We start from the raw sequence: 19674 nt of genomic DNA on the forward strand, positions 1-19674 counted from the left end.
CTGCGAAACATAAAACATGCAACAAACAAGAACTGGCACTGGGCACTGAATCAATATGTTAGTCCAAAAATAATATAAAAAGTTGCCAAAAGTATATGAAAGTTATAGAATATTGGCATGTAACAATCAAAAATTATAGATACGACAGAGGCGTATCAGCATCCCCAAGCTTAATTCCTGCTCGTCCTTGAGTAGGTAAATGATAAAAAAGATAATTTTTAATGTGGAATGCTACCTAGCATAATCTTGATCATATATCTAATCATGGCATGAATATTAAGACACGAGTGATTCAAAGCAATAGTCTATCATTTGACATAAAAACGATAATACTTCAAGCGTACTAATAAAGCAATCATGTCTTTTCAAAACAACATGGCCAAAGAAAGCTATCCCTACAAAATCATATAGTCTGGCTATGCTCCATCTTCATCACACAAAGTATTTAAATCATGCACAAACCCGGTTCTAGCCGAGCAATTGTTTCATACTTTAGTATTCTCAAACTTTTTCAACTTTCACGCAATACATGAGCGTGAGCCATGGATATAGCACTATAGGTGGAATAGAATATGATGGTGGGGGTTATGTGGAGAAGACAAAAAGGAGAAAGTCCCACATCGACGCGGCTAATCAATGGGCTATGGAGATGCCCATCAATTGATGTCAATGTGAGGACTAGGGATTGCCATGCAATGGATGCACTAGAGCTATAAGTGTATGAAAGCTCAAACTGAAACTAAGTGGGTGTGCATCCAACTTGCTTGCTCATGAAGACCTAGGGCATTTGAGGAAGCCCATCGTTGGAATATACAAGCCAAGTTCTATAATGAAAATTCCCACTGGTATATGAAAGTGATAACTCAAGAGACTCTCTATATGAAGAACATGGTGCTACTCTGAAGCACAAGTGTGGTAAAAGAATAGTAACATTGCCCCCCTTTTTTTCTTTTTCTTTTTTTGGGCGGGCTTCTTTGCCCCCCTTTTTTTATTTAGGCTTCTTTGGCCTCTCTCCTTTTTTTGGATGGGGCAATGCTCTAATAATGATGATCATCACACTTTTATTTACTTACAACTCGATATTACAACTTGATATTAGAAAAATATGACTCTATATGAATGCTTCCGGCGGTGTACCGGGATGTGCAATGATCTAGCGTAGTAATGACATCAAAAAACGGACAAGCCATGGAAACATCATGCTAGCTATCTTACGGTCATGCGAAGCAATATGACAATGAATGCTCAAGTCATGTACATGATGATGATGGAAGTTGCATGGCAATATATCTCGGAACGGCTATGGAAATGCCATGATAAGTAGGTATGGTGGCTGTTTTGAGGAAGATATAAGGAGGCTTATGTGTGATAGAGCGTATCGTATCACGGGGTTTGGATGCACCGGCGAAGTTTGCACCAACTCTTGAGGTGAGAAAGGGCAATGCACGGTACCGAAGAGGCTAGCAATGATGGAAGGGTGAGAGTGCGTATAATCCATGGACTCAACATTAGTCATAAAGAACTCACATACTTATTGCAAAAATTTATTAGCCATAGAAACAAAGTACTACACGCATGCTCCTAGGGGAAGGGTTGGTAGGAGTTAACCATCACGCGGTCCCGACCTCCACACAAAGGATGACAATCAATAAATACCCATGCTCCAACTTCGTTACATAACAGTTCACCATACGTGCATGCTTCGGGAATCACAAACCTCAACACAAGTATTTCTACTAATCCATAGTCACCCACTAGCATGACTCTAATATCACCACCTTTATATCGCAAAACTATTGCAAGGAATCAAACATATCATATTCAGCAATCTACAAGTTTATGTAGGATTTTATGACTAACCATGTGAATGACCAATTCCTGTCATCTCTCTAAATAGATATAAGTGAAGCAAGAGAGTTTAATTATTTCTACAAAATATATTCCCACGCTCTAACAAATATAGGTGAAGCAAAAGAGCATTCTACAAATGGCGGTTTTCTATGTGAAGAGAAACAGGCAATCCAAACTTCAAATGATATAAGTGAAGCACATGAAGCATTCTATAAAGCCATACTCAAAAGATATAAGTGAAGTGCAATGAGCATTCTTTAAACCAACCAAGGACTATCTCATACCATCATGGTGCATAAAATAAAAGTGAAAACTAAATGCAAAAGACGCTCCAAGACTTGGACATATCGCATGAACCAAACGAATCCAAAAACATACCGATACTTGTTGAAGAAAGAGGGGATGCCTTCCAGGGAATCCCCAAGCTTAGACGCTTGAGTCTCCTTGAATATTTACTTGGGGTGCCTTGGGCATCCCCAATCTTGAGCTCTTGCCTCTCCTCCTTTTCCTCATATCGAGACCTCCTCGATCAAACACTTCATCCACACAAAACTTCAACAGAAAACTCGGTAAGATCCGTTAGTATAATAAAACAAATCACTACTCTAAGTAATGTTGAAAACCAATTCATATTTTGTTTTTTCAATGTGTCTACTGTAATATAACTTGTCCATGGCTTAATCCACTGATAGAAATTGATAGTTTCATCGAAACAAGCAAACTATGCATAAAAAACAGAACAATCTGTAGCAATCTAAACATTCACCATACTTATGGTACCCCAAAATTCTGCCACAATTATTAAAAATAAACAATTTATATATAAAGACAGTGAAAAAAGAATCAGAACCTTTTGACATTCTAGTAAAAAATGTAAAATCGCACACTACAGCCAAAGTTTCTGTCCTGCACCGCACAAACCAACAAGCATTGTAAACATCCTAAAGGCAAACCTTAGCACATTATTTTTATAATACAATGGAATTGTACAAGGGGATAATTATTTTTGATGAAAATTTTCTGTAATCAAGATTCACAAAGTTTCCGTGAGCATGAACAAAGTTCAAGGAGCTCTCCCACTTCAACAATGCTTGTCTTTCTCACTTTCACTTTCCTTTTTGAAAAGTTTTGGGTTCCCCTCTTTATTTTATTTTGTTTTTAGACTATATAAAAGCACTAAACAGAAATAAATGACTCTCTAAAACTTTTGGGTTGTCTCCCTGGCAGCGCTTTCTTTAAAGCCATTAAGCTAGGCATATAGTGCTCAAGTAATGGGTCCACCCGGATCCCAAGGTGTATCAAAGCCAATTTTAATTAACAATGATTTATAATTTAGTAGTGAGCACAAAGTAACATATATCAAGCAACAACAAAGTCTAACTCTCTTCCTATGCATCGGCATGTCATAAAAGAACAATTCATGCACACATAGTAAAGGCCAATGCATAGTATAAGCAGTTTCTTGCAATTTTATCATGTTTGAAACATAGAGAGGCGGAGATATAGTTCCTCTCTCATAATAATTGGAAGTAGGAGCAGCAAGCACATGCATATTATATCTATTAAAATCATCATGTGTAGTAGTAAAACACAACCCATCAATATAATCCTTAATAAGCACAAACTTCTCCGATATAGTGTAGTTGGGAGAATTCAAAAAGATAATAGGACTATCATGCGTGGGTGCAATAGCAACAATTTCATGTTTAACATAAGGAACTATAGCAAGTTAATCTCCATAAGCATAATTCATATTGGCATCTTGGCCACTAGCATAGCAAGCATCATCAAAAGGGGTATTTCAAGAGAATCAACGGGATCATAACAATCATCATAGCAATCATCCTTTGGTAAGCACGAAGGGAAATTAAACAATATATGAGTTGAAGATTTACTCCCATTAGAAGGTGGGCATGGGTAGCTAATCCGCTCTTCCTCCTTTTGTTCTTCACTCTCCTCATCATCTTTTTCATCCAATGAGCTCACAATTTCATCAATTTCTTCTTCCATAGACTCCTGCAAAATATTAGTATCTTCTTGGACAGCGGAGGAGTCCTCAATTTATGGTTTAACATAGGCATTAGAAGCATAATTATCATAACAATATTTAAGTATGGCAAAATTTTCAGATTTGTAAAGAGTAGCATCATACGTTTCAATCAAAGAAGCAATTTCATAAGCACCCTTAAAAGCAACAAATTCTTCAATTTGTTGAACATCATAGTAATTATAAACACCCTTAGCATACGAAGATATGATTCCATCATCACTAAACTCACATTGGTAGGGAAGGTGTTTCTTAGGGTTTTCAGAATAACTAGTAATATCATATACTTCACATAAATTCCAAGCATAGCATTGCAAATGATGAATTTGATCCAGTAAAAGTTTCCCTTTTCAGATATACGGTGTCGCACATAACAAGCATGCTCATCTAAAGATTTTCCCTCAACTAAGATAGTTGGGGTTTCAGCACGAGCACAAAGGGATCGAAGATGATCCAAGTAAAAAGCTTCAGGAGTGTGATAGATTTTGAGGGTTCTTCAACCATTGGTGTAGTAGGTACACCTAATTTTTTTTGGTATATTGTGTTTCCTACCCATAACTAAAGATACAAAACAACTAAGAACAGAAAATAAAAATTACTTAGTGACAAAGCAAACAAGCACACACGAGAATATTCACCCCACACTATGACTCCCCGGCAACGGCGCCAGAAAAAGGTCTTGATAACCCACAAGTATAGGGGATCAATTGTAGCCTCTTTTGATAAGTAAGAGTGTCGAACCCAATGAGGAGCTAAAGGTAGAACAAATATTCCTTCAAGTTCTATCGACCACCGATACAACTCTACGCCCGCTTAACGTTCGCTTTACCTAGAACAAGTATGAAACTAGAAGTACTTTGTAGGTGTTGTTGGATAGGTTTGCAAGATAATAAAGAGAATGTAAATATAAAGTAGGGGTTGTTTAGATAAAGAAGCAATAAAGTAAATATAGCGAGTGTGGAAAAGTGGTGGTAGGAGTTGTGAAATTGTCCCTAAGCAATTGACTACTTTACTAGACCGATAGCAAATATTATGTGGGAGAGGCATAAGCTAACATACTTTCTATTCTTTGATCATATGCACTTATGATTGGAACTCTAGCAAGCATCCGCAACTACTAAAGATCATTAAGGTTAAACCCAACCATAGCATTAAAGCATCAAGTCCCCTTTATTCCATACGCCACAACCCCCTTACTCGGGTTTATGCTTCTATCACTCAAGCAACCCACTATAAGCGAATCATGAACATATTGCAACACCCTACAGCAGGAAATCCCTCACGCTTGCGCGACACGGAGGGCACAATAGGACAGCAACATAACCACAAGCAAATTAAACCAATCATAGCAATTCACCAATTACCGATAGGACAACGAAAATCTACTCAGACATCATAGGATGGCAACGCGTCATTGGATAATAATATGAAGCATAAAGCACCATGTTCAAGTAGAGGGTACATCGGGTTGCGGGAGAGTGGAACGCTGAATAGAGATGGAGGAAGGTGATGGAGATGTTGGTGAAGATGGTGGAGGTGTTGGTGTAGATCGCGGTGATAATGATGGCCCCCGGTGGCACTCCGGCGCCACCGGAAGCAAGAGGGAGAGAGCCCCCTTCTTCTTCTTCCTTGGCCTTCTCCCTAGATGGGAGAAGGGTTTCCCCTGTGGTCCATGGTCTCCATGGCATGTGAGGGGCGAGAGCCCCTCTGAGATTGGATCTATCTCTCTGTCTCTCTCTGTTTCTGCATTCCCAAATTCTGCCCTTTCACCATTTCTTATATATCAGGAGATCCATAACTCCGATTGGATTGCAACCTTTGGCAAGATTTTTCTCCAAAAATTAGCTTTCTTGCGGACAAAGAAGAGCAGTAACCGCCTTACGTGGTGCCCACGAGGGTCAGGGGCACGCCTGCCCCCTTGGGGCGCACCCCCTGCCTCGTGCCCCCCTCGGGCACCGTCTCGCATTGATTTTTCTTCTAGAAAATCATAAATATTCCAAAAATATTCTCCGTTCGTTTCTATCCCTTTTGGACTCTATTTGATATGGGGTTTCTGTGAAACATAAAACGTGCAACAAACAGGAACTGGCACTGGGCACTGGATCAATATGTTAGTCCAAAAATATTATAAAAAGTTGCCAAAAGTATATGAAAGTTGTAGAATATTGGCATGGAACAATCAAAAATTATAGATACGACGGAGACGTATCACCTGCTGCCGCTGCTCCAGAGCCTCCCGTCGCGCGCCCGGACGAGCCTCTGGTTGTGGCGCGACCCTTGCTGTAGAAGCTTGGGAGCAGCGCCGTCCTGGGTCAAGAAAAGGGCATTTATCTCCGAAGACGAGTAAGCACCTTACTTTGTTCTTACCTTCTGTCGCGATACCATGCTCACGATGCCGCTCTCCTGACGACCAGGCTGGCCCCCGAGGCAAAGAAGAAGAAGATGGACGCCGCACCCTAGGCGCAGCGGACTCCGAAGGCGCCAGCTCCTGACGCACCCGCTGGAGGCGTGAAGCCCCCGGAGCCCCCTACCCCGACTAACATCGCGATAGCGCCAGCCCAGGTGCTAACGCCACCTCCTTCCCGGGCTTTCGTGCCGGTGGACCAGGGCTCCTCCGCTAGGCCCGGTGCTTTGGAGGAAGCTTACGCCGCGCTGGACCGACTCCGGGATGATCTTTAGGGCGCTGACGGGTGATGACCCACAAGTATAGGGGATCTATCGTAGTCCTTTCGATAAGTAAGAGTGTCGAACCCAACGAGGAGCAGAAGGAAATGACAAGCGGTTTTCAGTAAGGTATTCTCCGCAAGCACTAAAATAGTAGGTAACAGATAGTTTTGTGATAAGATAATTTGTAACGGGTAACAAGCAATGAAAGTAAATAAAGTGCAGCAAGGTGGCCCAATCCTTTTTGTAGAAAAGGACAAGCCTGGACAATTTATTATAATGAGAAAAGTGCTCCCAAGGACACATGGGAATTATTGTCAAGCTAGTTTCATCACGCTCATATGATTCGCGTTCGGTACTTTGATAATTTGATATGTGGGTGGACCGGTGCTTGGGTACTGCCCTTCCTTGGACAAGCATCCCACTTATGATTAACCCCTATTGCAAGCATCCGCAACTACAAAAGAAGTATTAAGGTAAACCAAACCATAGCATGAAACTAGTTGATCCAAATTAGCCCCTTATGAAGAAACGCATAAACTAGGGTTTAAGCTTCTGTCACTCTAGCAACCCATCATCTACTTATTACTTCCCAATGCCTTCCTCTAGGCCCATATAATGGTAAAGTGTCATGTAGTCGACGTTCACATAACACCACTAGAGGAGAGACAACATACATCTCATCAAAATATCGAACCAATACGAAATTCACATGACTACTAATAGCAAGACTTCACCCATGTCCTTAGGAACAAACGTAACTACTCACAAAGCATATTCATGTTCATGACCAGAGGAGTATTAATATGCATTAAGGATCTGAACATATGATCTTCCACCAAGTAAACCAATTAGCATCAACTACAAGGAGTAATCAACACTACTAGCAACCCATAGGTACCAATTTGTGGTTTTGATACAAGATTGGATACGAGAGATGAAGTAGGGTTTTGAGAGGAGATGGTGCTGGTGAAGATGTTGATGGAGATTGACCCCCTCCTAATGAGAGGATCGTTGGTGATGACGATGTTGATGATTTCCCCCTCCCGGAGGGAAGTTTCCCCTGCAGAACAGCTCCGCCGGAGCCCTAGATTGGTTCCTCCAAGGTTCTGCCTCGTGGCGGCGGAGTTTCGTCCCGTAAGCTTGTTTATGATTTTTTCTAGGGTAAACGCCTTCATATAGCAGAAGATGGGCACCGGAGGGCCACCAAGGGGCCAAGGAGACAGGGGGCACGCCCAGTAGGGGGGGCGGCGCCCCCACCCTCCTGGCCAGGGTGTGGGCCCTCTCTGGTACTTTCTTCGCTCAATAATTCTTATTAATTCCAAAAATGAATTCCGTGGAGTTTCAGGATTTTTGGAGCTGTGCAGAATAGGTTTCCAATATTTGCTCCTTTTCCAGCCAGAATCCCATCTGCCGGCATTCTCCCTCTTCATGATAAACCTTGTAAAATAAGAGAGAATAGCCATAAGTATTGAGACATAACATGTAATAACTGCCCATAATGCAATAAATATTGATATAAAAGCATGATGCAAAATGGACGTATCAACTCCCCCAAGCTTAGACCCCACTTGTCCTCAAGCGGAAGCCGATATCAAAAAATATGTCCACATGTTTAGAGATAGAGGTGTCGATAAAAATAAAATACGGACATGAGGGCATCATGATCATTCTTTAATCAACAACATTAAAGGATTTTGTCATATGATTTCTTATGCTCAAGTAACAATCTATTCACAATGTCAAGTATGGATCATAAACTTTATTGAGAACTAGCAAATTATAATCTCAGTCATTGAAGCAATTGCAATTTATCATAACATCGAAAAGAGTCAGAGTGGAGCTTTTTAGCAAGTCCACATACTCAACTATCATATAGTCTTCTACAATTGCTAACACGCACGCAATACTTATGGTCATGGAGTTTTAATCGAACACTGAGAAAGATAGGGGCTTATAGTTTCGCCTCCCAACGTATTCACCTTTGGGTGATGTCAACAATAATAGTTCATGCTAACTTACATCCAATTGGATATATATATTAGGATCTTTCCAACATGAGGTGCTTGCCAAAGGATAAAATGAAAAAGGGAAAGGTGAAGATCACCTTGATTCTTGCATAAAGTAAAAGACATGAAGTAAAAGATAGGCCCTTCGCAGAGGGAAGCAGAGGTTGTCGTGTGCTTTTAGGGTTGGATGCACAAAATCTTAATGCAAAAGAACGTCACTTTATATTGCCACTTGTGATATGAACTTTTGTTATGCAGTCCATCGCTTTTATTACTTCCATATCACACGATCGTATAAAGCTTATTTTCTCCGCACTAATAAGTCATACATATTTAGAGAGCAATTTTATTGCTTGCAACATGACAACTTACTTGAAGGATCTTACTCAATCCATAGGTAGGTATGGTGGACTCTCATGGCAAGACTGGGTTTAAGGATATTTGGAAGCACAAGTAGTATCTCTACTTGGTGCAAGGAATTTTTGGCTAGCATGAGGGGGAAAGACAAGCTCAGCATGTTGGAATGATCCATGACAATATACTTTAACTGAGATGTGAGAAAACATAACCCATTACGTTGTCTTCCTTGTCCAACATCAACTCTTTAGCATGTCATACTTAATGAGTGCTCACAATCATAAAAGATGTCCAAGATAGTATATTTATATGTGAAAACTTCTCTTTCTTTATTACTTCCTATTAATTGCAACGATGACCAAAACTATGTTTGTCAACTCTCAACAACTTTTATGCCTCATTCTTTTTATATGTGAAGCCATTACTATCCATAAGATCAATATGAACTCTTTTATTCTTTTTATTCTTTCTATTTTCTCAAGATCATAGCAAGATAGCAAAGCCCTTGACTCAACACTAATCTCTATTATATAGCTCACGGACTCGATTACATAGAGAGATCACAAAGCAAAACTCAAAACTAATTCATACCAAAAGTTTAGTCTACTAGATCAAGATATTACTAAAAGGATCGAACTAAGTAAAACGGTAAAGATAGGAGTGTGATGGTGATACGATACCGGGGCACCTCCCCCAAGCTTGGCAGTTGCCAAGGGGAGTGCCCATACCCATGTAATTATGTCCTCGGAGGCGATGAAGGTGGTGATGATGATGGTGGATAATCGCACATCGAGCGTAAAAGCTCCTCCAACTTGCGGATAATGCCCTTGAGTCTGACGATATGATCCTTCAACAAAATATGTTCCTGTGTGAGATACTTGTTTTGTATGCGAGCTAGCTCAATCATCTTGAAAGCTTCAATCTCAGTTGGAGTAAAGAGGTTAGGTAGAGGTTGAGGGATGTTTTCTTCTTCCACCGCCAGAGCTTGATCCTCCATGGCCTTCTTGATCCCTTCATCCTTGTTGATCTCCTCAGGTTCTTCTCTTTTCAGCTCTATCTTCAATAGCCAAGCATCCTTGTCTTCATTGTTGAAGGAGGGTGACGTCATGATCCTCTAGATCTGTCAGAAAAACAGCTCGAAACAAAAACGAAGGATTTTTGCGTGATACGGTGGTCAAAACCTTCGGGAGATTATATAATGAATTTTTACCGACCAAAATAAGCAACATGCAAGAAAACGGAGTCCGGGAGGCACACGAGGTGCCCACGAGACAAGGGGGCACACCCAGTAGGGGGGGCCGCCCTCCACCCTCGTGGAGGCCTTGTGTCCTTCCCGGATTACTTCTTGCTTCCCAAAATTCTTAAATATTCCAAAACGGAGAAAAATTGCCATTAGAACTGTTTTGGAGTTGGTATACTTACCGTACCACATACCTATTCCTTTTTGGAGTCTGAAACATTTTGGAAAGTATCCCGTATGTATTCCTCCGGGGTTACGGCCTCAATAATATTAGTTTCAACATTTATAGGATTACCTGAGATATAATGTTTGATTCTTTGACCGTTCACCACCCTCGGACTTGTGCCTTCGAAGTTGTTGATTTTTATGGCACCGGAACGATAGACCTCCTCGATAACGTAAGGACCTTCCCACTTAGAGAGAAGTTTTCTTGCAAAAAATCTTAAACGAGAGTTGAATAGCAACACATAATCACCTACGTTAAATTCTCGCTTTTGTATTCTTTTGTCATGCCATCTTTTAACTTTTTCTTTGAACAGCTTGGCATTCTCATATGCTTGGGTTCTCCATTCATCAAGTGAGCTAATATCAAATAACCTCTTCTCATCGGCAAGTTTGAAGTCATAGTTGAGCTCTTTAATAGCCCAATATGCTTTATGTCAAGTTCAAGAGGTAAGTGACATGCTTTTCCATAAACCATCTTATACAGAGACATACCCATAGCATTTTTGTATGCAGTTCTATAGGCCCATAATGCATCATCAAGTTTCTTGGACCAGTTCTTTCTAGATCTGTTGACTGTCTTCTGCAAAATTAATTTTATCTTTCTATTACTCAACTCTACTTGACCACTAGACTGTGGGTGATAAGGAGACGGAATTCTATGATTAACATCATACTTAGCAAGCATTTTACGGAAAGCACCATCAATAAAATGTGAACCACCATCAGTCATAAGGTATCTAGGGACTCCAAACCTCGGAAAAATAACTTCCTTAAGCATCTTAATAGAGGTGTTATGATCAACACTACTAGTTGGAATAGCCTCTACCCACTTAGTAACGTAATCAACAGCAACTAAAATATGTGTATATCCATTAGAGGCAGGAAAAGGTCCCATATAATCAAAGCCCCAGACATCAAATGGTTCAGTAACAAGAGAATAGTTCATAGGCATGTCTTGACGTCTACTAATATTACCAATTCTTTGACATTCATCACAAGACAAGACAAACTTACGAGCATCATTGAAGAGAGTAGGCCAATAAAAACCGGATTGCAATACCTTATGTGCAGTTCTATCTCTAGCGTGGTGTCCTCCATATGGTTCAGAGTGACACTTGCGTAGGATCTGTTCCTGTTCATGCTCAGGTACACAATGTCTAATAACACCATCTACTCCTTCTTTATAAAGGTGTGGGTCATCCCAAAAGTAATGTCTTAAATCATAAAAGAACTTTTTCTTTTGCTGGTATGTGAAATTAGGTGGTATAAATTTAGCAACAATGTAATTAGCATAATCAGCATACCATGGAGCAGTACGAGAAGCATTATTGACCGCTAATTGTTCATCAGGAAAGCTATCATCAATAGGTAGTGGGTCATCAAGAACATTTTCTAACCTAGACAAGTTGTTTGCAACAGGGTTCTCAGCTCCCTTTCTATCAATAATATGCAAATCAAATTCTAGGAGCAGGAGAACCCATCTAATAAGTCTAGGTTTAGCATCTTTCTTTTCCATAAGATATTTAATAGCAGCATGATCAGTGTGAATAGTAAGTTTAGAATCAACAATATAAGGTCTGAACTTATCACATGCAAATACAACCGCTAAGAATTCTTTTTCAGTAGTAGCATAATTTCTCTGGGCAGTATCAAGAGTTTTACTAGCATACTGGATAACATTTAATTTCTCATCAACTCTTTGCCCTAGAACAGCACCTACATCAGAATCACTAGCATCACACATAATTTCAAAGGGTAAATTCCAATCAGGTGGCTGAACAATAGGTGCAGTGATCAAAGCTTTCTTAAAGCATTTCAAATTCTTCTACACAATCATCATCAAAGACAAAAGGAATATCTTTTTGCAATAAATTAGTCAGAGGCCTAGAGATTTTAGAAAAGTCCTTAATGAACCTCCTATAAAAACCGGCATGACCAAGGAAACTTCTTATACCTTTAATGTCCTTAGGACATGGCATCTTTTCAATAGCATCAACTTTAGCTTTATCAACTTCAATACCTCTTTCAGAAATTTTATGCCCCAAGACAATGCCTTCATTAACCATAAAGTGGCACTTTTCCCAATTCAAGACTAGACTACTGTCTTCACATCTCTGCAAAACTCGATCAAGGTTGCTCAAGCAATCATCAAAAGAGGATCCATAAACGGAGAAGTCATCCATGAATACCTCACAAATCTTTTCACAAAAGTCAAAGAATATAGCCATCATGCATCTTTGAAAGGTAGTAGGTGCATTACATAAACCAAAAGGCATACGTCTATAAGCAAAAGTACCAAAAGGGCAAGTAAAAGTAGTTATTGATTGATCCTCCGCTGACACGGGTATTTGAGAGAAACCAGAATAACCATCTAGAAAGCAGAAATGTATATGTTTGGATAGTCTTTCTAGCATTTGATCAATAAAAGGTAAAGGGTAATGATCTTTCTTAGTAGCTTTATTTAATTTACGAAAATCAATTACCATCCTATAACCTGTAATAATTCTTTGTGGAATCAATTCATCTTTATCATTAGGAACAACAGTAATACTTCCCTTCTTAGGGACGCAATGGACATGACTTACCCAATGGCTATCAGCAATGGGATAAATTATACTTGCCTCAAGGAGCTTTAGTATCTCCTTTCTTACCACTTCTTTCATCTTAGGATTTAACCGTCATTGAGGATCTCTAACTGGTTTGGCATCTTTCTCCAATTTAATTTTGTGTTGACATAGAGTGGGACTAATGCCCTTAAGAACATCCAGAGTATATCCAATAGCAGCACAATGCTTCTTCAGAGTTTTCAATAATCTTTCCTCTTCCTGCTCTGAAAGGTTAGCACTAATAATAACAGGATATATCTTCTTTTCATCAAGATAAGCATATTTAAGATTATTAGGTAAAGGTTTGAGCTCAAACACGGGATCACCCTTGGGTGGAGGGGGATCCCTAGGATTTCAACAGGCAAGTTGTGTTTCAGAATAGGACCCTGTTGAAGGAATACTTCATCTATTTACCTTCTTTCATTCATAAACATATCATTTTCATGGTCTAGCAAATATTGTTCTAACGGATCAGTAGGAGGCATGACAATAGAGGCAAGACCAATAATTTCATCCTAACTAGGCAATTCTTTATCACGGGGTTGTCTATGAAATTTAGAAAAATTAAACTCATGTTTCATATCCCCCAAGCCAATTGTAATAACATCCTTTTCACAATCAATCTTAGCATTAACAGTATTCAAGAAGGGTCTACCAAATATAATGGGACAAAAGTCATCTTGTGGGGAACCAAGAACAAGAAAATCAGCAGGATATTTAACTTTCCCACACAAGACTTCGACATTTCAAACAATCCCAACTGGTGCAATAGTATCTCTATTGGCAAGCTTAATTGTAACATCAATACCTTCTAACTCAGCGGGTGCAATATCATGCATAATTTCATTATATAAGGAAATAGGTATTGCACTAGCACTGGCACCCATATCACATAAGCCATGATAACAATGATCTCCTATTTTAACAGAAATAACAGGCATGCCTACAACAGGTCTATGTAGCTTAGCATCTGGTTTAGCAATATTAGTTGTTTCACCACAGAAGTAAATAACATGCCCCTCTATATTATCATCCAAGAGATCTTTGACCATAGCAATACTAGGTTCAACTTTAATTTGCTCGGGAGGTGTATATGTTCTAGTATTACTCTTATGAACGACAGTTGAAGCTTTAGCATGATCCTTTATTCTAACAGGAAAAGGTGGTTTCTCAACATAAGTAATAGGAACAATAGGATCATTATAAGTGATAGTCTTTTCTTCAACTGTAATAGGTGCAACTACTTGGGAGGATTATATTTAAACCACTTCTCCTTAGGGAGAGCAACGTGAGCAGCAAAAAATTCACAAAAAGAAGCTACTATCTCAGAGTCAAGTCCATATTTAGCGCTAAATCCACAAAAAGCATCGGTATCCATAAAAGATTTAACACAATCAAACTTAGGTGTCATACCTAACTCCTTACCATCGTCGGAACCCCAATCTTCAGAGTTGCGTTTAATTCTTTCCAATAAATCCCACTTGAATTCAGTAGTCTTCAGCATATAAGAACCAGCACATGAAGTATCAAGCATGGTGTGATCATTGAGAGAAAGCCGAGCATAAATTTTTTGAATAATCATTTCTCTTGAGAGCTCATGATTGGGGCATGAATATAACATTGACTTAAGCCTCCCCCAAGCTTGAGCAACGCTTTCTCCTTCGCGAGGCCAGAAATTATATATGTAATTACGATCACGATGAACAAGATGCATAGGGTAGAACTTCTAGTGAAATTCCAACTTCAATCGTTTATAGTTCCAAGATCCCGTATCATCACATAGCCTATACCATGTCAATGCGTCTCCCTTCAAATATAAAGGGAAGACCTTCCTCTTAACAACATCATCGGGAATACCTGCAAGCTTAAATAATCCACAAACTTCATCCACAAAGATAAGGTGTAAATCGGGATGCAATGTTCCATCTCCTGCAAAGGGATTAGCTAGCAGTTTCTCTATCATACCCGAAGGAATCTCAAAGTAAACATTTTTAGTAGGTTGAGGAGCAACTCTTTGCTCTTCTGGTCGGGGCGAAGATTCCCCAAACAAGCCCCTCAAAGGATTAGTTTCCATAGCAACAAGTGACAGAAAATTTCAGCACACTATATAAATGTTTCCTTACCAAGTTCCACTCACCAAAGGCGCTTCACTCCCCGGCAACGGCGCCAGAAAAGAGTCTTGATGACCCACAAGTATAGGGGATCTATCATAGTCCTTTCAATAAGTAAGAGTGTCGAACCCAACGAGGAGCAGAAGGAAATGACAAGCGGTTTTCAGTAAGGTATTCTCTGCAAGCACTGAAATATTAGGTAACAGATAGTTTTGTGATAAGATAATTTGTAATGGGTAACAAGCAATGAAAGTAAATAAAGTGCAACAAGGTGGCCCAATCCTTTTTGTAGCAAAGGACAAGCCTGGACAATTTCTTATAATGAGAAAAGCGCTCCTGAGGACACATGGGAATTATCGTCAAGCTAGTTTCAGCACGCTCATATGATTCGCGTTCGGTACTTTGATAATTTGATATGTGGGTGGACCGGTGCTTGGGTACTTCCCTTACTTGGACAATCCCACTTATATTAACCCCTATTGCAAGCATCCTCAACTACAAAATAAGTATTAAGGTAAATCTAACCATAGCATGAAACTAGTGGATCCAAATCAGCCTCTTACGAAGCAACACATAAACTAGGGTTTAAGCTTCTGTCACTCAAGCAACCCATCATCTACTTATTACTTCCCAATGCCTTCCTCTAGGCCCATATAATGGTGAAGTGTCATGTAGTTGACGTCCACATAACACCACTAGAGGAGAGACAACATACATCTCATCAAAATATCGAACGAATACCAAATTCACATGACTACTAATAGCAAGACTTCACCCATGTCCTCAGGAACAAACGTAACTACTCACAAAGCATATTCATGTTCATGATCGGAGGAGTATTAATATGCATTAAGGATCTGAACATATGATCTTCCACCAAGTAAACCAATTAGCATCAACTACAAGGAGTAATCAACACTACTAGCAACCCACAGGTACCAATTTGTGGTTTTGATACAAGATTGGATACAAGAGATGAACTAGGGTTTTGAGAGGAGATGGTGCTGGTGAAGATGTTGATGGAGATTGACCCCCTCCCGATGAGAGGATCGTTGGTGATGATGATGGTGATGATTTCCCCCTCCTGGAGGGAAGTTTCCCCGGTAGAACAGCTCCGCCGGAGCCCTAGATTGGTTTCGCCAAGGTTCCGCCTCGTGGTGGTGGAGTTTCGTCCCGTAAGCTTGCTTATGATTTTTCCAGGATAAAAGCCTTCATATAGCAGAAGATGGGCACCGGAGGGCCACCAGGGGCCCCAGGAGACCGGGGGGGGGGGGCACACCCAGTAGGGGGGGGCGCCCCCACCCTCCTGGACAGTGTGTGGGCCCCCTCTGGTACTTTCTTTGCTCAATAATTCTTGTTAATTCCAAAAATGACTTCCGTGGAGTTTCAGGATTTTTGGAGCTGTGCAGAATAGGTTTCCAGTATTTTCTCCTTTTCCAGCCAGAATCCCAACTGCCGACATTCTCCCTCTTCATGATAAACCTTGTAAAATAAGAGAGAATAGCCATAAGTATTGAGACATAACGTGTAATAACAACCCATAATGCAATAAATATCGATATAAAAGCATGATGCAAAATGGACGTATCAACGGGCATGTGGCGATGGGGCACCTGGAGCTGATCTCAGGGTGGCTTCGAGCCGACTCATTCGTTTGGAAGGCTTGGAGCTAGGCCGAAGCCGCCGCCGTGGGTGCCAAGGAGTAGGCCACAACAGCCGCAGCGGCTCGCAACGCTGCGCTGGCCGACGTCGTGGCCACCAAAAGCCGTTGCCGTGAGGTGGAGGCCGAGCTGAAGAAGCTTCAGGAGGATCAGACCTCCCAGGCGCGCGGGCTCCAGATGCGGGAGGAGTAACTCACGGCCTGGGAGTCCGTACTCACCTATCGCGAGGCCGAGCTGGAGCAATCAGCCCAAGAACAGGGCACGGAGCGGAGCCGGCTGGAGAAGCTGAAGGAGGAGGTAGACGCGGCCCAGACGTCCCACACCAAGCATGTCTCGGAGGAGGCGGCCAAGCTGTAGGCCAGGGAGAAGATGCTTGCCGCGGCTGAGAAGGCCAGGCGCGACGCCTTCACTTCCTTCGAGCTGAAGTGTCGTGAGGCACTCCACTCCCTTTATGGAGAAGGGTACGACAAGCCGCTGGCGACCCAGGATGATGGCCTTCCTGGTATTCTCACCAAGCTTGTCGAGGAGCTAGGGAACATCTCCGCTGTGCTAGGCTCCATGGTGGAAGGGGAGTGCCGCGTGCTCTTCACTGCGGCCGGGATGCACGTCTACAACCATCTTCATCTCCTGTACCCCAGCCTGAACCTTGGCATGCTGCTGGAGCTGGTGGCGCCTGAGTCCCGGGTCGCTGCTGCTGAAGCCGTGAAGGGGCAGGTGGAAGCCCTGGTGGTGAAGTTCTGCTGCATCGACCCTGAGGCCTTGGCGGCCGCAGCCAGCAGCGAAGGTGACGGCGGCACCGTCAAGGACGCGCTCCCCAAGGCGGCTGGTGGCGGCGAGTAGAGCTGAAGGTGGCACCTCTCATCTTTTATCCTGCAACATTTAACGTGCCTCGTGGAGGCGTAAGAACCCCTGCTTTGAATTTGTGAACATTATGGTTTGTAATAATTTGCTAGGATTCCACAATTTTCCTTTCCGTGCTCGATTTCCTTCCATTTGCCTTTAGTGTTCTGCACCGGCAGGGCCCGGCCCCGCGCATACCTCAGCCGCCGTTTGTTCGTCCGGATCGCCAGGACGAGACCAAGGGGTGAGGGGCTACGTGACCAGTGAGGCCCCCGAGTCACAATGCTCAGGGGTCCCCCTTGACGTACGAATGGCCTCGTGAAGGAAGTGCAAGCAACGTCTGGGTTAATCCGGAGTCCTCATACCTTTCCTCGCCAGCTTTTTCCTCGGAGGGTCGCGAGATGACCAGGTGCCGAAGACTTGGTCGGGTGGCATGCGCTATGTGTGACATGGACGCGGCCCCCGTGCCTAGCCCCCTCACGCGGCTCTCTCGGGGGAAAGTTGGCGCGGTGGGGCCAGAGGTCGAGCCCTGGGGCTCTCCTGAGGTTAGTACACCCGTTAGGGTGCCCTCAGTTGTTTATCATCAGCGCGGAGCATGACGCTTCCACTCTTGCATGGGCATAGCCGCTCCTTGACCATGTCATCTGCTAGCACGGAGCATGGGGCTTCCACTAGTGCGTGGGAGGGGGCTCCCTCTGAGGGGAGGCCCCGGGGCATGTACAACCCCGTCCTGGCATGTGGCTTGCACGGTAGGACTAGAGGAGGTGTATATGGGCACCCGTGAGCCAGCATGGGACTCACGAGGCCCTACCTCAAGGCAGTTTGCGCCTGAATTTTGGTAAGGATGCTCAGTGGACTCCTGCGAGATGGTTAGGTCACCTGCACCGAGTGAATCTCCAGAGGATATTGCATGAGAAGGCCAAACACCAGCGACCCAAGGAGGTGACATGAACGGGGCCGACCCGCCAGACAGAGCTCAGCCGCTGGATTTGTCGATGTTGTAGGGACGGACCCGTGCACAGACGCGGTGCCCAGACTTCTCATGCATCGATCCCAAGGAAAGATAGCCAGCGTGTGGCTCCCGCTGTGGCGAGGCACCGTGCCGTGCACCCTAACTTATCCACTCGCGATTAGCTCATGCGAGAACAAGGCACCAAGGGCCACGGGAGGTGATGTACACGGGGCTGGCCTGCAAGACAAAGCTCGGCCCCTTGGGTTTAGTGATGCTGCAGGGATGGACCCGAGCACATACGCCATGCCAGTCCTTAATCATGAGGAGGTCGCGGGCGGGTTCGAAAGGGCGCACGACATTCATGATGGCGAAGCATCGGACAAGCAGGTGATAATATATAGCAGCTCATAAAAGGGGGAAATCGGTTCTGATAAATGCGCAAAACAATACGCGCTGTGGGGCGGACCCACACAGCTTGAGGATAATGCAGCCCGAGGGGCGCCCTCAACTGAACGAACTAAAAAGTCACCTGGCACCGTTGGGGTAGAAGTGTTGAAGTAGCTGAAGATGTTAGCCGCAGAAGTTGCTCCTCATGAGCCAACAGGCTCCTGAGCCTCGGGGGGCTCAGGAGGCTCCGACTCCTCCTCCGTCAGGACTGCTTGGCGCCTGGCTTCATGAGACGCCAGGACGCCACACATGCATTGCTGGAGCGAGGCAACCGTGCCCGACAGGCCAAATGGCATGCAGACGTAGCTATGGGGGTGGCCTCCACACCGGCCGACGCTGGATGGCCAGAAGAGCTCCTGAGAAGCAGCTCTATTGAGGCCCGGGATGTTGACGCAGACGCGCAGCTCGCCGCTCACGTCTTGAGCAGCAGTTGCGTCGAGTGGTGCGGGCCGTTGCTCGCCTCGCATGGCCCGCGCCTCCTGAAGATCTTCGATTGCCCTGGTGATGAACTCCAGTGCGCTTGGTGCCTCATGCCCTGCGCCTTGCTTCTAGAAGCCCTCATTGAAGCACGCCTCCACATGGTGCCCGAATGCCTTCCTCGTGATGTTGGCCAGGTCTGAGGCCTTCCAGAGAAGAGCCCCCAAGCCCAACCTGAGGGGGGCAT

Source organism: Triticum dicoccoides, chromosome 1B, assembly GCF_002162155.2.
Source record: "Triticum dicoccoides isolate Atlit2015 ecotype Zavitan chromosome 1B, WEW_v2.0, whole genome shotgun sequence".
Classification (NCBI taxonomy): Eukaryota; Viridiplantae; Streptophyta; class Magnoliopsida; order Poales; family Poaceae; genus Triticum; species Triticum dicoccoides.